The sequence below is a fragment of the Saimiri boliviensis genome, chromosome 10 (assembly GCF_048565385.1).
Source record: "Saimiri boliviensis isolate mSaiBol1 chromosome 10, mSaiBol1.pri, whole genome shotgun sequence".
NCBI lineage: Eukaryota > Metazoa > Chordata > Mammalia > Primates > Cebidae > Saimiri > Saimiri boliviensis.
Genome location: NC_133458.1, coordinates 89,508,157 through 89,525,839, shown reverse-complemented (window position 1 = coordinate 89,525,839; position 17,683 = coordinate 89,508,157). Strand labels below are relative to the sequence as shown.

Here is a 17,683-nt window from a genome sequence, read left to right as displayed (position 1 = left end):
GACTTTTCTCCTTCTACCATGAAAAGGCATGCTCTGAAGCCACACCATTGAAAACATTAGCTGATTAAAAATCTGGTGTGCTGGTCTTTAGACTAAATTGGTTAACTTCTGTTACAAATTAAATCCAGGAGAGTGTAATGTAGCACTAGAACATTTTAAGTTCCTGGACTTACGTAGATTCCAGTTTTTCATGTGATCTGTCCCTCAAATATGTTTTCACTCATTACAGAGTCCAGCTTTTTACTCTTCTGGTTGCAAAGGTTTTGTCTTTAGTGAGCTCAAGTCTGCTTTTGCTTCCTACGTGAGCCTGTGATCACCAATGGAAATGCTAACCCTGGTTGCACAGAGATTTGGTCAAATGCAACTACACTGCATTAATTTTTATTCTATTTTATTTTTTTGAGACAGGGTCTTATTCTGACACCCAGGCTAAAGTGCAGTGGCACGATGTTGGCTCTCTGCAACCTCTGCCTCCCTGGTTCAAGCGATTCTTGTGCCTCAGCCTCACGAGTAGCTGGAATTACAGGTGTGTGCCATTGTGCCTGGCTAATTTTTGTATTTTTATTAGAGACGGGGTTTCACCATGTTGGCCAGGCTCGTCTGGAACTCCTGCCCGCCTTGGCCTCCCAAAGTGCTGGGATTACAGTTGTGAGCCACCGGGCCCGGACTTCTCTCCATTAAATGACATGGCTGTGACCTGCCTGTTAAAACTGAGAGGAAAGATTGGGCTAAGTGTTTCCATTCACGGTTGCTTGTGCTTTGCTCTTTACTCAGAATGCCTTCATCACTGAGAACGACTTCGTCACCCAGAACGCCTTCGTCACCCAGACTGCCTTCATAACCCAGAAAGCCTTTGCCACCGCCTGTTGTACTGTCCTGATGCTCATGCTCCCCTGCAGGAAGCAGATGGAGCAAATCCGGCATGGCTGGCTCACTGTGAGTGTCTCTCGTGTCCCTGCACCACCAGTGAGAGTGCTGAATGTCCACCAGCTAGTGTTTTCTTTGTGGCCCTGCTCACTGGTTTTGGATCAGGCTAATCATTCCTCAGTGTTTTCCTCTCCCCTGATTTGTCAGTCTGAGCTGAAATCCCACTGACATGAAGGCCATAGAATAGCAGAGTCTTTGTCTGCAAGATACAAACTAGCATCTGCTCTGGCTCTGATGGGGTGGGAGGAAGAAAATACTTAGCATTAACACAATAGCATTGGGCTCCAAAGCTACATTGAATCTTTTTCTCTCTAAGGTCTTTGTGTTCATTTAGATATTCCTTGAACTGTCAGATAAATAACCGTACACATTGCAGTGAATCCAGAACGTCTATTCTCGGGTTCCAAACTCCCATTCCTCTCCTTTGGCAGGTGGCCTGCTGTGCACTGGTGAGCACCCTAGTGGCCTTGGCGATTCTGGCCGGCACGGTGCTGATCATCACCATTCAGACGGACTGGACTGTGAGCTGATGGTAACAATGGAAGCTAACTGGCTGGTGAGTGGTACCACCGTGGGTACTAGTCCTCTGATCCCCTGAGCAGTAGAGAGCTGACAAGGCAATCAGGGCTCTGAGAGAGGCAGGTAACAGCCTTTAGGAACATGTTATTTGGAGTCAGTGAACACATAGGTTTGAGTTTGAATTTCGCTAAAACCAGCCCTGCCTCTTACTAGATGCATACTCTAAGGGCAACTTACTTGACTTTTCTTATCTGCAGAATGAGGGAAATAAAGTCACGCATGCGCACACACACGAAGACATTCAGCTTTGGGAAGGATTCTATGAAATATAGGATTTGGAAAGCACTTAACACTGTGTCTGCATATAGGAAGCACCTAAGAAATGGTTGATACTATATTATCTGAAGAGTATATACACTGTACTTTTAGGAGAGAAGCCTCTCAAAATGTATCATATGAGTTCCTTGGCAACTTTAGGCCTTGAAATAAGTAAATTAAAAGATTTATTGGCCAAGCTTGGTGGCTCATGCCTGTAATCCTGGAACTTTGGGAGGCCAAGGTGGGAGGATGGCTTGAGGTCAGGAGTTCAAGGCCAGCCTGGGCAACATACGGAAACACTGTCTCTACAAAAGAAAAAAAAAAAAAGAAGAAAAAAGAGATTTCTATTTCTTAATTCTGGCCAATGATAAACCTCTTAAAAAAAATTAATCCTCGCCGGGCGTGGTGGCTCAAGCCTGTAATCCCAGCACTTTGGGAGGCCGAGGCGGGTGGATCACGAGGTCAAGAGATCGAGACCATCCTGGTCAACATGGTGAAACCCCGTCTCTACTAAAAATACGAAAAATTAGCTGGGCATGGTGGCGCGTGCCTGTAATCCCAACTACTCAGGAGACTGAGGCAGGAGAATTGCCTGAACCCAGGAGGCGGAGGTTGCGGTGAGCCGAGATCGCACCATTGCACTCCAGCCTGGGTAACAAGAGTGAAACTCCGTCTCAAAAAAAAAAAAAAAAAAAAAAATCCTCAAGTGTGACTGTCAATTATCATTTATAATAAAGGTAAAAAAAATTTGTTTTAGTAATAGAGCTAAATGAAAGAATCTGGCATTTTTGCTTTTTCTTCAATTTGCAAAACTTGGATTATTCACATTGAAATATAGGGGCTGGGCACGGTGGCTCACACCTGTAATCCCGGCACTTTGAGAGGCCAAGATGGATGGATCACGAGGTCAAGAGATCGAGACCATCCTGGTCTACATGGTGAAACCCTGTCTCTACTAAAAATACAAAAATTAGCTGGGCATGGTGGCGCATGCCTGTAGTCCCAGCGACTTGGGAGGCTGAGGCAGGAGAATTGCTTGAACCCAGGAGATGGAGGTTGCAGTGAGCCGAGATCGCGCAATTGCACTCCAGCCTGGATAACAAGGGCGAAACTCCATCTCTAAAAAAAAAAAAAGAAATATATACACATTGCCAGCTTAAAGCTGAAGGTCTCATCCTACTCTCTATTTGCGTGGTTGGTAGTCTGCTAGAAAACATTTGTGAGCTTCGATGGCCAAGGTAAAGGGAGCTATTAAGGAGGAGTCCACAGAAATCATGCCTTGCAAAGACTAGGAACCCTTATAATCATGTTTTCTTTTAAACTATACTTATTTGGATATATTCTGGCTTAAATAACAGCACCTAAAATAAAACAGCTATATGGGTAAAAGCCAAGTGACAGGGTGACCTCTGTCTCTGAGTGAAGAAAGTCTTCCTAGCTCTGTTAATTAAATTTAAAAAAAGATAAAGGACAGAATTTATTACAATTTAAAAAGCAATCTTGTAAGTGTATCCTTCAATGATGGTGGAATAGTTAAGATGTTCAGCTTGGTAGTCACGCTGCTTCAGTTTGAATCTCAGCTCAGCCATGTGCCCTCTGTGACTTTGAACAAATAAAATCATGTCTGCGTGCCTCAGTTTCCTAATCTGTGACAAGGAAACACTATTGACCTGTAAGAGTTGTTGTGAGGATTGAGATGCATAGATGTAGAAAGCTTAGTGCTACTGCCTGGCACAGAGTAAGTATTCAACTAATTCTGTCCTATACCTGCCCCTTGTTACCTTTCTCCCCTGACAAACATGTTGATTATAATAATGGCTGTTAACACTATTATTGTTGCTAAGATAGTGAGCTGTGTTGGGAAAGAATGATGAGATAGAAGTTAAAATAATTAGCTACAAATAACATAGTTTTTCTGTTTCTCAGTTTTTTAAAAAAGATCTGTTAATTGTCCAAGTTCCAATAGAATTGATCTTGAAGGTCTTTTCCTGGTTGCAAATCCTATGACTAGTCTATAGTTAAACCCAAAGGGATCTTTCCTGTTTTCACCATAATTTGATGCACTAGCAAATTAGCAAGTGCATGATGTTAAATTCACCAGAAGGAAGGACTCACCCATTAGGTTGCAGTGTTTCCTTCCTTTCACATACAGGAATGAATGCAACACGTACAGGAATGAATTGCAACACTTACAGGAATGAATGCAACGCAACAGTCTGGCAGATGGACCAGATCATCGATATATTTGCTCCTCCATCTGTGGGTCAGGTGATGACATGGGCATGTCATGTGATTGGTTGTTGTTTCATTCTTGGATGGAACTTGGTTTCGCTTTGTGTAGTTTCTATTTCTGTCCAGGGTTTGTCAGCTAGTTCCCCAATTGGCTATAAAACCTCAGCAACACACAGTGAAGAACTTCCTAGAAAGGCCACGGGAGGCTGTGAACATTCAAAGTAATGCAAACTCAGAGCGAACTCCTATACTTTTCTTCTCCTTTACGTCGGTGTTTCTTTCCAGAACTCTTGAAAGTTCTGATCATAATCTCAACATTTTATTTGCAAATGTGCCTAGAAACAGTGACAATGAGAGGGCTCCAGCTGTGCTGTTGGTCATGCGGTTCATAGGGCTGATCTTATTGGTGACAGCAGGTGGGGCCGCCTTATACATAGGTTGTGTACTGCATAACTCTGGGGGCTCCATTCAGAGAGACTAAGACCCCGTGGGACTGTGCAGTATACAACACCTCTCCCACAGTCCTGGGGGCAAATTACTACTCCTATCTCACTTATGAACCTCCTCCCCCGAAGATACTAGAGAGGCTACTTTGTCAGAGTATGGGCTGCTCTTTGGTGAAGACAATACGATGAATTGGTCATTCCTGTTATCAAGTGTATTTTTTTTTTAAATCAGAAATTCCCGAACACTATGGTGGGAATAAAAGAAAGGGGGCCTTGCCAGTATATGACCTCATTCTCCCAAAGAAAGAGCCAGCACTGCATACTGACCATGCTGCCCGTCTGCCTGGTACAGCACAGTCCAGGAATTGCTCTGCTCTCAGTTTCTTTTTCTGCACTTCTTACAATTGATTCTCTTTTCTCTCAAGTTATTTTGCAATTAAAGTCCACCAGATCTCATTGCATAAATAAAATACATGTATTTGGAGAGCTAGATAGAGATACATATTTAGATGATGGATGAATAGATAGATATGTAAGCAGATAAATGGACATATAGAATAAGGTATCTCCTTCCCCTCTGTGGCTATTACCTGTGTGGCCATGCAAGGTTATTCACACTCTCTGTCTCACTCTCTGTAAATTAAGGACAATGAAACAAGTGATGCCATAGGGATATTGTGACAATTAAATAAGATAGTTTATATAAAGCCAATTATACTCCCTGACATAAAGTAAAACTTAGGTCAACGTCAGCTATTTTGTTCACTGTGGTTGTCACTATGATCTTTGTAAAAACTGTTCTGGCAATACATTCATTTCTGCAATTAAGAGCTTCATCCTTCTCACACTGCTTGGTCTAGAACGGATCTGGCCCACCTGTCCCTTTCTCCTTCCTCCACAGTCGTATTTGGCTTCTCTAGTCCTTTGCAGGATTTGTCTTAATTTACACTAACTACCCCTCGTAAGTGGTTATATATTTTTTAATCTACACTTAATCATTGTCTTTTCTATCCTGGAAGACTGAAAGGTATTTAGCCTTTTTTTGCATAAATATCTGTTTCTGCAGAAAAGTAATCAAAGGAAATAGTTATCACTATTTCCTGGAGCTCATGACTGAGTTCCAAGCACGTGACATTTTATCTTCTACAAAATGCGTCCTCCTCTTCTTCCTCCCTTCAGTGCCATCCTCCTGGGTTGACTATGTTTTAGTTTGGATTCTCTCAAGAGTAATCCCTGAGATGAAAATTTGGGCTGAAAAGTCATCTGTTAATATTTGGAAGGTGATTCCAGGAAGCATGGTGAGGGAATGGTACGTGAGACAGGGATGGGAGAAAAGCCAATAAAAGGTGTGTTAATATCTAGGTTACCACTGATGGCCACCGGACTCAATCCTACTGGGGACCTTTTGAGAGACTATGTAGGACATACCTCAGAACTGTACCATCAAAGCCCAAGGAAACTAGGGTGTTTATCTACCAACTCTTGTCCGTCTTTTGCTGAGAGCTGTTCTCAGGGCAACTTACAGCCCACCCCTCATGTTCCTGTGGCTGGAGAGGGATCTTTAGGCAAACAGACACAGGTGCTTGGGGGGTAGGAGGCCATCAGTGTACACAGGAATTGTCCAACAAAGAAGCAGATGAGACTGGGGATGGGTTGAGGGGAGATGGACAGGCACTGACTTGTCTGGATTTTATTTTGGATGGAATGGACTGCTGGGAAATCAATGATGGGTTTATCTACAAGCCCAGGACTTTGGAAGAGCCAAAGGGCCACAAGTTTGACCTTGAAGAACAGACCACAACCACAGGTTTTTGTCTTCACCTTCAAAACATGCAAAGGCTGCTCTGCATGTGCCGTGAGGGATGGGAAGCCTGCTGCAGACAGTCTTCTTAGCTGGCTTGGGCTTGGTCTTCCTCTATATGACAGTTCTGGGGTGTGACTGTATCACCACAGGCTATGCCTATGCTCAAGGGGTTAGAGATTCCCTGCTTAGCATCCTCATGGCCCTTTCAGCTCTCTTTGGCCTGTTGGGCACTATTTTCTTCACCAAGCTTAGGGGGCACTATGGCATGGTCACAACTGGAGTCGTATCTAGTTAGCCAGCTCTACTTTGGTTGTCTAATACCCTGTGTGTTTTCTGTCTTTGCTCCTGGAAGTCCTTTTAATCTGGCTGTTTTTTCACATCCATTAAGCAAAAAATCTTTCAATCCATGAGTTGTTGGTCCAATGGATGGAAGAATGGTCCAGAGGAATGGCTTGGTTCAGGTTTCTTTCAAAGGAATGAACATATGTCTGGTTCTCTTTCAGCAACTCATGGTAAGACTTGGAATGCTCAGGGTCCTGCTTTTGGAAGGCCAGCAGGGCCCTGAGCATCCTGAGGCTTCCATCTCCATTATCTTCCTCTTCTCAGGTGTGATCAGGCAAGAATCAGTGAGCAGCAGGTCATATGTGGCATGGGATTCTGCAGCTTGCAATATTGCTAATTTCAATCTTAGAAGCATCTGATGGCCTCACCACTGTGCTGTTGTGTCTTCATCATTCATTCATCGAGAACCTGTCATGTGACCAGAACTGTCTTAGACAGTGGGGATGCAATAGTTATTTGATCACACAAAGTGTTAGCTTTATGGAACTTACAGTCTGACCAATAAGTAAGTAGTTAACAATAGTCAGCAATACAGAGTGACAGGAGCTATGATAGGGAAGAGGATAGCATTGAGGACACATGGGAGGGATGCCAAGTGTGGTCTTGTGGGTTAGGGAAGCCTTCCTAGAAAGAGGCACAATTAAGAACTCCCTGAAGAGCAAGCTAGGCAGGTGATGGAGAGGGGCAGACCTTTCCAGGCAAGGCAGAGACAGTAGTGCAAAGGTGAACACTGGGAGATGTGGGGAAGTGAAAATAGTTATTTCCTGGGTGTCAAGCGTGTAAATGCTATAGATGATGTCTACATTAAAGAACAATATTGATCTGAATCCTTTTTCTGCAGAATTGGGATAGGAGAGAGGAAAGAGAGCAGCTTGGCCTGGGCCCAAGCAATCCTACCATCTCAGCCTCTTGAGTAGGTGGGACTACAGGCGTGTGCCACTGTGCCCAGCAGAAACACAGAACACTCTTGATACTTATGAGGGATAAAGCTCAGGACCTGGGGCCAGGCTGTCTGATGATGCTGGCAAGTTACTGAAGCTCCGTGTCACTACTTCCTTTGCCGTAAGATGAGGATAAGAATAATAATGGTAGCTACTTATCAGGGAAATCCAGAGGATGCACTGAAATAATTTCCATAGATAACACGTTTAGCCCAAAGCTTTCTCAGTTATAGAAACTACTTGTCAAAATGAAAACTGTCATGATCAGTCCTCATTGCCATTATAGTTTAGTTACAATTTTCATGGCTTTCATGAGTGTTGCTGTGTGAGGGCTGGGGTGCAGGGTGGATAGTGAGACATACAGAGACTTAGGCCTGACTGGTGAAATGGATGCTTCTGACTCTCACACACCTAATGCCAGCAAGTACCATTTACATTCATTCATACCAGGATTACACATGACCTTGGGGTTGCTGGTGAGGGGCTGAAACTGCAGACATGAAAAGCACCAGTGCCACTGGGTATGGTGGCTCACCCCTGTAATCCTAGCACCTTGGGAGGCCTAGGTGGGTGGATCACCTGAGGTCAGGAGATTGAGACCAGCCTAGCCAACATGGTGAAACCCGTTTCTACTAAAAAATATAAAAATTAGCCAGGTATGGTGGCGGGTGCCTGTACTTCCAGCTACTCAGGAGGCTGAGGCAGGAGAATCGCTTGGACCCGGGAGGCAGAGGTTGCGGTGAGCCAAGATCATGCCATTGAACTCCAGCCTGGGGGAGGAGAGTGAAACTCCATCTCAAAAAACAAAAACAAAAACAAACAAGAAAAGAAAAGAAGAGCACCAGTGCCCTAAATTTCATTTCTTAGCATGGCTCACACTATTGAACCTGGTGGCTATGATGGCAGGTCCTCTCCCTGGTAGGGGTGACCTGTGGCCTACCTTGATATTTAATATGTATCACCAAGCACAGGTCTCATCAGCTGCTTGCTCAGTAACTATTTCCATTCTGGTAGAAATTAAGTTACGGAACTCTGGCAACAGCAAGATTTGATGCATTGCTTAAAAGTCATTTTGCTTTTTAAAATAGAAGAACTGTAACTCTTTATGCCCTCAATTTAGAAATAATTCTCAGTGCATCATTAGCCCTCACTTCTTCGAGCGCTTCACGTTATACCATGGCAGCATTTTGTAAATACTTCATAACTTTATAAGCACTGCTTGCTAAGAGCCAAGTGTGGGGATTTTACAGGCGAACTCTAGGTCAGAGTCCAGAATGAATCAAGGTCCTTGACAGGCCAAGCCCCAAGAGATATGGAGGCCAGCCAGAGTGGTCAGGACAGCCCAGGAAGATGGAGGATGGGGACCTGGTCAGGACCTCCATGTGGGAGCCACAGAGGGTGGCTGGATCAGCCGGGAAGACAAAGGGCTTGGCCGGTGCCCTGCAAAGGGAGAGAATGGCAGACACAGCACATTATTCCAAATAATTTTTCAATCTGGAGCTAGTGCAGGGATCAGGACAGAGGCAACCAGGAGGACTTTACAGGGCTGGTGGTGGATCTCAGGGAGAATCTAGAAGCTCAGTTGGCTGGGAAACCAATCGGGCTGGCAGAAGATGGGAGTGGGTCCCATGGGAGCAGGCACTAGAGCCCCAGGGGAGATGTTGTCATGTGAGGACATGGTCATTGCCACAGCTCGCTTCTGTCCTATTTGATGCTGGCATGATAAGTTCTGAGACTGCTTCTAAAGTGTAATCAAACAGAGCCTTTTCATGTGGTTGAAAGGTGGGGAGGGGGGATGGGGAAGCGAGAAGGCCAATTTCTCCTCTGCTAAACCAGGAAAGGAAGAGAAAAAATCTAAAATTGGAGCTAGATTTGAAGCTCAATCTTTTCTTTTTGTCTTAAACACGTCTTAAACATTTTTTGTAATGAAGTGGTGGCATAAATAAATACCTCCAAATGAAGTTAGAGTGCATCTGATAATGGTGGTGATGGTGATTCAAAAAGATAACTAGAATGCCACAAATTATGACAGTTACTACCATGTTCAAATGTCCAGGCACAGTGCTACCCATCTTTTTTTTTTTTTTTTTTGAGATGGAGTCTCGCTTTGTCACCCAGGCTGGAGTGTAATGGCACAATCTCAGCTCACTGCAACGTCCATCTCCTGGGTTCAAGCAATTCTCCTGCCTCAGCCTCCTGAGTAGCTGGGATTACAGGTGCCCACCACCACACCAGCTAATTTTTTATATTTTTAGTAGAGATGGGGTTTCACCATGTTGGCCAGGCTGGTCTCGAACTCCTGACCTCAGCTTCCCAAAGTGCTGGGATTACAGGTGTGAGCCACCACACCCAGCCAGGGCTACATATTTTATAGTACTATCATAGAATCTTCTAATGAGATAGGACCTGAAATATTTCTATTTCACAGATGAGGAAACTGAGCAACAGTAAAGTTCCCTAAGGCAACAGTCAATGCCAGAACCAGAATTCTCACCAAGGTCCTCTGATTTCTATTCACATTCATTCTTATCCTACACTGTTGCCCTGCCAGCCTCTTGTCCTTTGATCTCACAGCTGCTCCAGGAGAAGATTTCAGAAGTGAATCGAGGGGCTGTGAACGGTGTGCAGTGCTCCCTGAACTACCAAGGACCTTGTTAGTCCATTCTCACAATGCTAAGAAACATAGCCCAAGACTAGGTAATTTATAAAGAAAAGAGGTTTAGTTGACCCACAGTTCTGCATGTCTGGGAAAGCCTCAGGAAACTTATTTTCATGGCAGAAGACACCTATTCAAAGGGTGACAGGAAAATGAATGCCAGCAGGGGACATGCCAGACACTTATAAAACCATCAGATTTCGTGAGAACTCACTACCATGAGAACAGCATGGGGGAAACTACTTCCATGATCTAATCACCTTCCATGAGGTCCCCCCTCTGACACATGGGGATTACAGTTCAGACTGCAATTCAAGATGAGATTTGGGTGGGGACACGGAGCCAGACTATATCAGACCGTATCCACTTCATCCTCATCATGCTGGCCCCACAGCCCCAGCAGTTTGGCATGCTGGTCTGCATCTCCATACTGTTTGTAACTATAGGGCATATACTATACTTTTTATTTTTATTTTTATTTATTTTATTTTATTGCATTTTAGGTTTGGGGGTACATGTGAAGAACATGCAAGATTATTGCATAGGTATACACGTGGCAGTGTGATTTGCTGCCTTCTTCCCCATCACCTCTATCTGGCATTTCTCCCCATGCTCTCTCTCCCCAACTCCCCACCCCCTGCTGACCCTCCCCTATTTCCCCCCAACAGACCCCAGTGTGTAGTGCTCCCCTCCCTGTGTCCATGTGTTCTCATTGTTCAACACCCGCCTATGAGTGAGAACATGCTGTGCTTGATTTTCTGCTCTTGTGTCAGTTTGCTGAGAATTATCGTTTCCAGCTTCATCCATGTCCCTACAAAGGACACGAACTCATCATTTTTTATGGCTGCATAGTATTCCATGGTGTATATGTGCCACATTTTCCCTGTCTAGTCTATCATTGATGGGCATTTGGGTTGGTTCCTGGTCTTTGCTATTGTAAACAGTGCTGCAGTGAACATTCATGTGCACGTGTCCTTGTAGTAGGACGATTTATAATCCTTTGGATATATACCCAGTAATGGGATTGCTGGGTCAAATGGAATTTCTATTTCTAGGTCCTTGGGGAATCGCCACACTGTCTTCCACAATGGTTGAACTAATTTACACTCCCACCAACAGTGTAAAAGTGTTCCTATTTCTCTCCACATCCTCTCCAGCATCCGTCTCCGGATTTTTTAATGATCGCCATTCTAACTGGCATGAGATGGTATCTCAATGTGGTTTTGATTTGCATTTCTCTAATGACCAGTGATGATGAGCATTTTGTCATATGTTTGTTGGCCTCATGTATGTCTTCTTTTGTAAAGAATCTGTTCATATCCTTTGCCCACTTGTGAATGGGCGTGTTTGCTTTTTTCTTGTAAACCTGTTTTAGTTCTTTGTAAATTCTGGATATCAGCCCTTTGTCAGATGGGTAAACTGCAAAAAATTTTTCCTATTCTATTGGTTGCTGACTCACTCTAATGACTGTTTCTTTTGCCGTGCAGAAGCTGTAGAGTTTGATTAGGTCCCATTTGTCTATTTTGGCTTTTGTTGCCAATGCTTTTGGTGTTTTGGTCATGAAGTCCTTGCCTATGCCTATGTCCTTAATGGTTTTACCTAGATTATCTTTTAGGATTTTTATGGTGTTAGGTCTTATGTTTAAGTCTTTAATCCATCTGGAGTTAATTTTAGTGGAAGGTGTCAGGAAGGGGTCTAGTTTCTGTTTTCTGCACATGGCTATACAGTTTTCCCAACACCATTTATCAAACAGGGAATCCTTTTCCCATTGCTTGTTTTTGTCAGGTTTGTCAAAGATCAGATGGCTGTAGATATGTTGTGTTGCCTCTGAGGCCTCTGTTCTGTTCCATTGGTCTATATCTCTGTTTTGGTATCAGTACCACGCTGCTTTGATTACTGTAGACTTGTAGTATAGTTTGAAGTCCAATAGTGTGATGCCTCCCGCTTTGTTCTTTTTGCTTAGAATTGACTTGGCTATGCGGGCTCTCTTTTGGTTCCATATGAAGTTTAAGGTATTTTTTTCTAGTTCTGTGAAGAAGGTCATTGGTAGCTTGATGGGGATAGCGTTGAATCTGTAAAAATGTCCATGCAAATAAGACAATGAAGGGCAATTGGATGCCTTTAACCTAAGAGGTAGGCAGCACCTTTGGCTTCTCAAAGCTCGGGTAACACTGGTACCATCTCATACTGTTTCCAATGATTTCCCTGTGTTCCTGCTGTGTGTCTACCTTGTGCTTTGCTGCATTTGAGAGCAATTGTGTCATAACCTGCTGCTGAAAGCATCAACTACATTAAAGATATCATGGCAGTGGTGATGCTATCCAGAGTTTGAAAGGGGTCTGACTCCTGACATACTCATTAGCCAAAGTCAGAGATTTCACCCCAGACATCTTGAAGGGACTTGTTTTGCTTTTGCCAATATAGTAAGTCAATGTTTTCAGGTTCTTATTGTTCTTCAGGTTTTAAAATTAGCATTGGCTAGGTGCCATGCTTGCACATGTAATCCTAACACTTTGGGAAACCCAGGTGAGAGGTTCACTTTAGGCGAGGAGTTTGAGACAAACCTGACCCACATAGCAAGCACCCATCTCTACAGAATTTTTAAGAAATCAGCTGGGCATGGTGGCATGTGGTTGTAGTTTCAGCTACTCAGGAGCCTGAAGCAGGAGGATTGCTTGCTCCCAGAAGTTCGAAGCTGCAGTGAGCTATGTTGGTGCCACTAGACTCCAGCCTGAGAAACAATGAGATCCTATCTCTAAAAAGATAAAACATAAATAACTAAAATTAGAATATTCTGGTCAGTGTTAAAATTAGACAGGCGGAGTGTGATCACTGGTGTGTGGTCTCAATTTGCTGGGTGTGGGTTTTTGGTTCTTTTCCAGTTTGTAATCCCCCAAGAGGGACACATTTTTCCCCTGGCCCCCAGTCACTATTAAGAACAACTACTTAAGAGAAACGTGAAAACTAAGGGAAGAATTCAGTTACTGTTAAACACAAAAAGACATAATGTCATTATTAGTAGCAAGAAAACTACCAAAGGAGAATTCACACAGATCTGTTTTTTAGAGCACAAAGTGAAGACAGGAAAGGGAGGATTTTATAGAACATTTTGCATAACGTAACGTAATCTTTAAAAAGGGTGCTTTATACAAGGTAATATTTATGGTGCTAGTTGCCACAATCTCTTCCCTTCCATTAAAAACAAAACACTAAAAAACCAAAACCCTGAAAGACACTTTAGTACACACACACCCCCCCAGCTGTATCAGGGATCAAGAAACTAGAATTATCCTTTATATGGTTTTTCATTAAGGAATTTGTATTGTGATGACACGTAGCATACAAAGTCCTCTTGCTCTTGATTTTTTTCTTAATTAAAAATATTTGGGTCCAGGCATGGTGGCTCATACCTATAATCATAGTACTTTGGGAGGCTGAGGTGGGTGAATCGCTTGAGGTCAGGAGCTTGAAACCAGCCTGGCCAACGTGGTAAAACTCCGTCTCTACTAAAAGTACAAAAATTGGCTGGTCCGAGTGCAGTGGTGTTTACGACCAATTGATCACAACCAGTTACAGATTTCTTTGTTCTTTCTCCACTCCTACTGCTTCACTTGACTAGCCTTAAAAAAAAAAAAAAAAAAAAAAAGTACAAATTAGCCAGGCATGGTGGCGTGCATGTGTAATCCCACCTATTGGGAGGCTGAGGCAGGAAAATCGCTTGAACCCAGGAGATTGCAGTGAGCTGAGACCACCACTGCACTCCAGCCTGGGTGACAGAGCAAGACTCCATCTCAAAAAAAAAAAAAATATTTTTTAACATTTATTTAGAGATGGGGTCTTGCTATGTTGCCCAGGCTGGTCTCAAATTCCTGAGTTCAAGCAATCTGCCCATCTTGGCCTCCCAAAGTGCTGGATGGTAGCCATTGTGTGAGCCACTGCGCCTGGCCTGCTCTTGATTATTTTAATGAACACACAAATGCTTGCAAAGTGTGCATAGTAAAGTGTTTACTAAACACACTAAAGTCTTTCATTTAGTCTCCAGACTGGGCGTGGTGTCTCACACCTGTAATCCCAGCACTTTGGGAGGCCAAGCCAGGTGGATCATGAGGTCAAGAGATAGAGACTATCCTGGCCAAGATGACGAAGCCCCATCTCTACTAAAAATACAAAAAGTAGCTGTGTGTGGTGGTGGGTACCTGTAATCCCAGCTATTTGGGAGGCTGAGGCAGGAGAATCGCATGAACCCAGAGGCGGAGGTCGTGGTGAGCCGAGATCATGCCACTGCACTCCTGCCTGGCAACAGAGAGAGACTCCATCTCAAAAATAAAATAAAATCTCCAAAAGTATTAGGAAGCTTGAGTGAAGAATTTGTCAAATCTTCTAAGTAGTGCTGACTCTCTCTACCCCTGCACCTTCTGCCCTTCAGAAATATCTGTTTACCTTAAATTTTGCATTTTCAAATACTAATTTTATCTTCTTTTCCCTGAAGTTCCTATATGGTAAAACAGCAATACTTTTCTTTCTACTGGAAGGTGAATCAACTGTTTTAGACCAGTACCATCCAATAGAAATATAATGCATACCATGTATCTAAAAAAAAGCATTTAACTCAGTATGTTCAAAACATCATTTAATTTGCAATCGATATAAAATTGAGATTTCTTATATTCTTTCAAGTCAATTCTTCACTCCTGTTTTTCACCCTACAGCACATGTCAACTTGGTCTAGCCACATTTTAGGTGCTCAGTAGTATGTATGACTAGTGGCTACCCCATTGGACTGCAGTTTTAGACTCTGATTCCCAAAGTTCCGCATATTTCTCACTGTGAGAGGCATATAAATGACATAGAGTGCTCTATTCTACGTTAAAGAATGGCAGTAACATGGCAGGGCACTTGTCCAGCTGCAAAACCAATCGTATGAGACTTCATTCCCTCAGCTACAACATTCAGCTGTGTTCCCAGAAACATACATCAAACTGTTTTGACCCGATTTTGTCTGTGTCTTTGAAACAGATTGGTGTGGAGCTGTCCTGGAGATGCAGATGTCACTGGAGGATGATTCTGATAATTGGCCCCTTGCAGTGTAGATAAACTCCATGAGGGGGCCTTCTAGTCATGGTGGCATAATCCCGAATTGTGATCAGTGTCAGTATTTATAACAAAATATTGCCATCAGAACTTTCCAGTTTGTGAATACAAAGTAAATTTTGGAAAGACAATGATTTCTAGTACAAAATGAAAATAAGCCTTTCAAACAGATCTCTGGCTATCTGTTCACAGAACCTGAGCATGGCTTTTGTCTCCTCAAGAGGAAAGATATCCCCGGTTGTGGCTTGACAATCAGCTGAGTTGACCCAGACCCATCAGATCATCTGGTCCACTGAGCTCCCTGCTCCAGAGGCAGCCTCCATTTTCTCTAGATCCCCATTTAGTTATGCAGACACCTTCTGATTCATTCCTTCCTTCAAAGTAGAGTACTTGAGACGATGAAGAAAATGTCCTCACTTGGCTTTAAGGAGCTTAGAATGCAAAGGACCACTCCCCTCCTCCATTAAAAAATTAGGGCAATTGTCAGATTACTAACTTGCCAGTTGGCTCTTTGTTCTCAGGAAGCTCAGAGCCAACTTGGCTGGAGCCTACAGCATGAGGTATAATGGCTAGTTTTTTAATTCTTTCTTTCTACTTGCTGAGCTTTTATCTGCTAATTATTGTTGCTTGATACTTGTTATAAACCACCCTAAATTATTTTGGGAATGTGGTGTGGGAAGGTATAACTAGATCTTTTCAGTTTGCCTTAACAATTTAATCTTTCAGATATCGACCCCGACACAAAATGAAAGTATTCCTTACAACAGAAGTCAACCAAAGCACATTCTATTAAAACTGTCTCCGACTTACATACTGAAATGAGTCACACTGTGAAAGCTTCAGAAAGGTAGGACTTGTCTCTATTACAGGACTTAACACAACAAAACAGTAAACATTTGCCAAATTATATAACTAAATATCTAAGTCTTAAGGACCTTCAAAAGACATATAGTTTAGTCTGAAATATTCTCTTGAACTACAAAGATTTGGCTACTTTTAGGACACAGAATCTATTTGTATCCAACTGCTTAGGAACACTGCAGAGTAAGATAAAATGGGTTATGGCCATTCTTGAAATCAAATTGTGACTCAATCTACATGAACTGACATGTCATGTCAATGCCACAATTGTTATATTGGGTTTTACGTCACTACCTGGGAATGTTTGGTGACCAGAGTTCTTTTTTTTTTTTTTTTTGAGACAGAGTTTCGCTCTTGTTACCCAGGCTGGAGTGCAATGGCACCATCTCGGCTCACCGCAACCTCCGCCTCCTGGGTTCAAGCAATTCTCCTGCCTCAGCCTCCTGAGTAGCTGGGATTACAGGCATGCGCCACTATGCCCAGCTAATTTTTGTATTTTTAGTAGAGACGGCGTTTCACCACGTTGACCAGGATGGTCTCGATCTCTCGACCTTGTGATCCACCCGCCTCGGCCTCCCAAAGTGCTGGGATTACAGGCTTGAGCCACCGCGCCCGGCCCAGAGTTCTTAAATAAGATTTTCTACTTTCTTTCTTTTTTTTTTTTTTGAGACAGAGTTTCGCTCTTGTTACTCAGGCTGGAGTGCAATGGCGCGATCTCGGCTCACCGCAACCTCCACCTCCTGGGTTCAAGCAATTCTCCTGCCTCAGCCTCCTGAAATTTTATTTCAATGAAATCATAACCATTAGCATAAAAATTACATTTCCAATCACAATTTTTTTAATAGTCATAATTAAAGATTCACATGCCCAAGTTTCTCACTTGAAATTAGTTTAAGTCCTCTTTAAACAAAAACATTTCATTGAACTCCAGGCTTACTTCTCTTCATGGCGCTTGAGCACAAAATGGTGGTTTAATAGTCCATTCCTGCTTTTAGCTCTGCTAAACATGTACACGTGCACTGTACTAAGGAAGGCAAGTTGATTCTGTGGAATCAATCACTGACTGTCACCACTTACTCCATTTTCCCGGGTGATGCCACGCTTAACCAGGGTTCTATACTGGACAACTCTGCATTGCTAGGGTGTAAGTTAAGGAGATTTGGCAGTGGGGGAGTGGCAGGGAAGGTATCAAACTTAAAATAAGGGACATCTGAAGTACTTTGCTCCTACAGGAAAGATGACACAACCGTTGTGTCAGCAAATACTTGGTCACCAGGGCAGGGCTCTACAGACCCTGCAGTTAGACCTATTACATACAGAAAAGAACAATGACTCACAACCCATACTTGAATCTATCCTTTTTAAGAAGCACCCTTGATTCCTCCAAGGCAATAAGGACAAGGAATGCAGACTGGCTCTTTTCAGCCAGTCTTTCAGAGTCAACCATGTGGTTTATGCAGCATCAACCTGTTTCAACCCTAAACCAATTACTCCACTTCCTTTCATTTTTCTAATTTCTTGGTTAGCCAGTATTTGTCAAGAACAT

The 17,683-nt window shown here is 43.1% G+C and overlaps 1 long non-coding RNA gene across 1 annotated transcript; it reads left to right on the top strand.

The window, feature by feature from the left end:
* Positions 1-262: 262 nt before the first annotated feature.
* LOC141579966 (uncharacterized) lies at positions 263-16,651 on the top strand. The gene is made up of 4 exons (XR_012511955.1): positions 263-526; positions 775-936; positions 1,359-1,483; positions 16,003-16,651. It is a non-coding gene; the product is annotated as an uncharacterized LOC141579966 (long non-coding RNA).
* Positions 16,652-17,683: the final 1,032 nt, after the last annotated feature.